Here is a 5938-nt window from a genome sequence, read left to right as displayed (position 1 = left end):
GGACTAGAACTTCAGGACAAACTAGAGATGTGGCTCTGAAATCCTAAGGGACTCGGGTTGAGGGAGAAGATGACAAATTCACACTATATGGATCCTGTGGGAAATACTGTTGTTTAGGTCTGCAATTGACAGGAGAGAGGGGTGGGGAGGGAGGGAGGGAGAGAGAAAGACAGCAGAAAATAAGCCTGAGAGTGGAGAGGCAGGGGGAGGAGGTTAAAGGAAAGATATAAACACAACATGGATAGAAATAGACAACAGAGGGCCTGTCTCCTCAGTCCATGCAGGTATCCCTTTAACCATGTCACTCGTGGGGTAAAGTATGTCTTAGCATAGGTGTACTCATATAAACCCCAGGCCCGGTTGGAGTCCCTTGAGCATCTCCCAAATCTCCACTAAGCCAGATGACAACACCATGGAACTGTGGGTGACGACCCAATCAAACTCCGTGGCTTTGGAGTAGCATTAGTTGTGGAGTCTCTTCACAAGCACTCAACGCATTCAGTCAGCAGACATACACACAGAATGAGAGAGGAAGGAAAAGAGCGGGTTGTTACCATTTGACCATCTTGATACCATGAAGACTGGTTGGTTCAAGAGGGAGTAAGGGGGTGCCACATTCTCCCCAAAGGAGGGTGGGGGCACAGCACATCCTAACTCATCTCCCGGGTCTTTGGAGCCAGATGTAAGATAAGGTCGTGGGCTTGAGAAAGGGACTAGAGAGCAAGAAAGCTTAAAAGTAGCTTTATTAAGGCAAGCTCCTTGGTCTGGAAAGGCAGGCTGAGAAAGTCACATTTAAGATGTTTTCTGGCAGGTTTTTATAGCAGGCCCTTTAGGGAGGGAGGTGGAAGGGTAGAGAGGGACATTCTATTGTGTTTTGTGGTTCAGCCAGGTGGGTGAGGCTGTCATATTCTTTTGGTTCCTTATCCTCCTGGCCTAACAATTACTACTTAACTTGGAAGGGACTGGAGAGCATTATACTGAATGAACTAACTCAGTCCCATATGGATAAATATTGCATAAGATGATTATTGTAGTAAAATAAAGATTACTAGTAAAACATGTATGAGGATCCAAAGCAGTGAGGGTAGGAACAGAGGGGTGAGGATGAGCATGGGGGAATCAAAGGATCACACAATTTGATGGGTCGAGGGAAGGGTCAAGGAAATGGGAAAGATCTGGCGGCGATCTGGAAAGACAGGGTAATGGTGGGCATAATTCAATGGTGATTAATTCTATAAAACATAATGCACGAGAATGATTGTATGAAACACAACGTGAATGAAGGATAGTGTGAAACACAATGTATATAAACTTTGTAAGCAAATCAATATCAAGTGAAAGTTTTTAAAAACAAAATAACATTCTTATACTTGCAGGGAGCCCTGGAGGAAACCCCGTTTCTGCCAAGTTGATGCCACCATGTGTGTCACGGTAGAACTGTGCTCTCTAGGGTTTTCAGTGGCTGGTATTTCAGAAGTAGATTCCTAAACCTTTCTGAGGTACTTCTGTATGTTGTTATTGTTGTTGTTAAGTACGTCAAGTCACAGAAAACTCATAACAACCCTATGAAAGAAAGTCCTGGACACCTCCTGTATAACTTGCGTCCTCTCTCCAGGTTCATAGGGTTTCCAGAAGCAAGCTATTATGGAAGTGGATGCTACTCCTGCTTCCAAGCTTGTTTTAATTGGGGAGCTTTACCAAACCCTGCCCACCATGGATGACCATTCTCGCATTTGACTCATGAGTGTCAGAGTATTCAGCTTCACAGCAACCACAAGTTACCTCTGTACAGCAAGTGGACATACCAGGGTTACACGACCTAGGGGATTTTTTCCCAAAAAAAACAATTAAAGGCAGACCTGAGGGTCACAGAGTAGAGTCGCCCATTTTTGGCTTCTGCGTAGACTGGGTGAATCTCCAACATTTAGACTGGCATTTGAGCATGTTAATAATTGTCACAAGTCAGGGAATCCACCTATTATATAGTTCAAGCAAGCAAACAAAAATTGACAATGTCAAATGCTGGTGAGGATGTGGAGCAACAGGAACTTTCATTCCTTACTGGTGGGAATACAAAAGCTAAATAGAGTCTTTGTCATCTTAACATTGAATCAAGCAATTGCACTTCTATGAATTTATAAAAATGAGTTGAAAACTTGTAACAAAAACCTGTTCATAGATATTTATAGCTGTTTTCTTCATAATTTCCAGAAACTAGGAACAACCCATTTGTTCATTAATGGGTGGATCTATAAATAACTGTTGTACATGAATGCAATGGAAAAAACAAATGCAATTAAAAAAATGACTCATCAAGCTACGCAACAAAATAGTTGTTGTTGCTGTTATGTGCTGTCGAGTTGCTTGCGACTCATAGCGACCCTATGTACAACAGCCCTAAACTCTGCTCTGTCCTGTGCCAATCGTTCTGTCTCTGACACTCCCATCCCGATTATCCCAGTCACTGAATCTATCCGCCTCATAGAGGGCCTTCCCCTCCTGCGCTGTTCCTCCACCCTCCCAAGCATGATGTCCCTCTCCAAGGACCGGTCCTTCCTTACAACATGTCCAAAGTATGTTAGACTGAGCTTCAGAATCCTTGCCTCCAAGGAGCCACCGAGTTTAGCCCTCTCCAGAATGAATCGGTTTGTTTTCCTAGCAGTCCATGGTACTCTCAATACTCTTCTCCAGCACCACAGCTCAAAGGCATCAATTCTCCTTCTATCCTCCTTGGTCATTGTCCAACTCTCTGATGCATAACAAATGATAGCGAAGACCATGGCCTGTATCAGATGCACCTTAGTCTCCAGAGAGACACCATTGCTCTTCAGTATTTTGGAGAGGTCCCTAACAGCAGACTTTCCTTTCCTGGCTACTGGTGCCAAGAGTGTTGACTGTGGAGCCAAGCAAACTAAAACTGTGAACAATCTCAATCTCTTCACCATACATCCTGATGCTGCCAATTGGTTCAGTGGTGAGAATCTTTGTCTTCTTTTTCTTTTTTTTTTCTAAATCTTTGTTTTCTTGACATTGAGCCTCAATCCATATTGGAGGCTGCAGTCCTTGGCCCTCTGCAGCAGGCGCTTCAGGTCCTCCTCAGTTTCAGCAAGCAGGGTTGTTGTATCATCTTCATATCGCAGATTGTTGATAGATCTTCCACCAATCTTGACCCCACATTTCTCCTCATAGAGCCCAGCCTCCTGGATAATCTGTTTTGCATACAGGTTGAAAAGGTATGGAGACAGGACACATCCCTGGCGTACACCCTTCCCAATTTTGAACCATGCAGTGTTCCCCTGCTCTGTTCTGACGACTGCCTCCTGGTCCAAGTATAGGTTTCGCATTAGAACGATCAAGTGTTATGGGATTCCCATTCTTCTCAGAGTCAGCCACAGTTTGTTATATCTGTGTAAATATTTATTGTATATCTGTGTTTCAATGAAATGGAGAACATGTAAATAGGTTTGTTTATTGTTTTGTTTTTGGCTTTTTTTTTACTTAAAGAAGCCAGTCCAAAAAAAAATTGCATACTATATAATTCCATCTATATGACAGTTTGGAAATAGCAAAACTACAGGGTTCATAAAAATATCTGGGACTAGGAGAAGGGACAGGAAAAGAAGAGAAGAATAGGACAGCACAATTATTCTGTATAATTCTATAATGGTGACTATGTGATATCCTGGATTTTCAAAATCTATAGAATTGTATGCATTTATGAGAACTGGATGATGAATAAGGACAATAGAAGAACTGATGCCTTTAAGTTATGATGTTGGAGAAGAATATCCCATAGACTGCCCGAAGAACCAGTAGGTCTGTCTTGGAAAAGAGGCAGATGGAGTGTTCCTTGGAGGCAAGGATGGTGAAGTTTCGTCTCTCTAGCTTCATCTGTTCTATTTTGGACAGACTAGGAGAGGCTACTTCTTGGGAAACGTTATCATGATTGGAAAGGTGGAAGATGGCCAAAGAGAGGAAGACCCATATTGAGAAGAATTGATATGGTGACTGCAGCAATGGGCTCAAGTGTATCAGAGATAAAGAGGATGGCACAGAATAGGACGGGATCCAGGTCTGTTGTTCACAGGACCATTGTGAGTTGTATTTGACTTGATAGCACCTTAAACAACAACATAGAATTGTACAAACCAGTGAGTTCCTGTGTGGTGTAAATGCTAACTTGAAGACTGAGGTTCAAATTCACGCAGAAGTTCTTTCCTTCTGAAAAACCAGCCATTAAAAACCCAATGGAAGGGGAACTCTGGTGGCCTAGTGGCAAGGAGCTGCAACTACAATCCCAGAGGCACACAGTTCGAATCCACCAGATGCTCTGCCAGGGAAGGAGGGACAATCTCCTCCTGTACCAGTCAGATCTGATTTGATGGTACATTCACATAAAAATAATAAAATAAATTTTAAAAAACCCCCAATGGAGCACAGTTCTACTCTGAAAACATGGGTTCTCCTTAAATCCTGATCAATTTGGCAGCAACTTGTATAGCACAAAGAGTGGTTACTAATATAACCTATGAAAATCTGTTAATAGGATAGGAATGTTGGTTTATCAATCTTGCAAATGCAAGATGTTGAAAATAAGGGAAGCTAGAGGTAACTTGTGGTTGCTGTGAAGCCGCACACTGTGGCACTGAGGTGTCAAATGCAATAATGGTCACTCATGGTGGATGGTGTTGGATGGACTTCCCCGATTAAAACAAGCTTGGAAGCAGGAGTGGCATCCACTTCTATAAATAGCTTGCCTCTGGAAACCCTATGAACCTGGAGAAAGAATGAAAGTCAAGCAAGTGTCGAGGACTTTCGTTCATTGGGTTGCTATAAGTCACCTATGATTCAATGACACCTAACACAACAACAATGAGTGAGAAAGAGAAATACAAGGTTCTTGTAACCTCCACTGTAGAAGCTGGCTTCTCGCATCTTGATGGCGGTCACGTAAGGGAAATATTTGGGTTGTGTTTGGTATGTGTTATTGGCTCTTTTCCCACCAAAAGCAGGTGTCAGTTGAACTTTCGACCCAAAGGTGGAGGCCTGGTAAAGAGTGTGTCTTTAAAATCCCTAGTGAGAGGTTGGGTCTGCATCTGTGGCTGGCCTGGAGCCTCCACTCTAGTAGTTGGCTTCTCATGTCTTCATGGTGGCCCTAGGGCCAAATTTATTCATTTTAGAATGGATATTCTTAAAGTAACAAAGCAATAATTTTTCTATTTGCTGTACTGAATAACGTGGAGTTGCTGTGATGCTGAACACTGTGCAGTAGGCATGTCAAATACCATAATGGTTACACATCATGTACAATGTTTGGAGGAGCTTCCAGATTGTTTCAAAAGCAGGAGCGGCATCCACTTCCTAAACGAGATGCCTCTGAAAACTCTATAAACTCTATAACTGGACAGAAATGATGTTACTTTTAGAATAGAGTTCAGGTCTTTTGTGCAAGGGTCACTACGAGTCATATTCAGCTTGATGACACTTAACCCCTAAGTGAGATTTGTGTTGTCATATCTGGATGAACAGTCTTCCACTTTATACATCACTCTTGTCTATGTGTTGTATAAAGTAATCTGGCTTTGCCTTGATGCTGAACCTTGTGCCATTTTGGTATCAAATACCATAATGGTTTCCCAATGTGGACAGTATTTGTTGGAGCTCTCAGTTGTAAAACAGGTTTGGAAGAAAAAGTGGCATCCACTTCCTAAACTACATGCCTCTGGAGACTCTATGAACTTGGAGAAATAATGATAGTTATGGAAATTAGGTCTTTTGTTCGTAGAGTCGCCATGAGTAGTGCTCAACTCAACAGCAAACAACAATACTATCTCTATACTGCTGTATTTTCTACAATCCTAAAAGTCACTTCTTAAAAAGTAAGTTTTCAAGTTTAAAAACAAGAAAGAGAGATAGAGAGAAAGAGAAAGAGAAAGAA

The sequence above is a fragment of the Elephantulus edwardii genome, unplaced genomic scaffold (genome assembly GCF_000299155.1).
Source record: "Elephantulus edwardii isolate Elephantulus edwardi_28Jun2011 unplaced genomic scaffold, EleEdw1.0 scaffold00106, whole genome shotgun sequence".
NCBI lineage: Eukaryota > Metazoa > Chordata > Mammalia > Macroscelidea > Macroscelididae > Elephantulus > Elephantulus edwardii.
The sequence above is the reverse complement of the archived record's forward strand: the minus strand, read 5'-3'. Positions refer to the sequence as shown.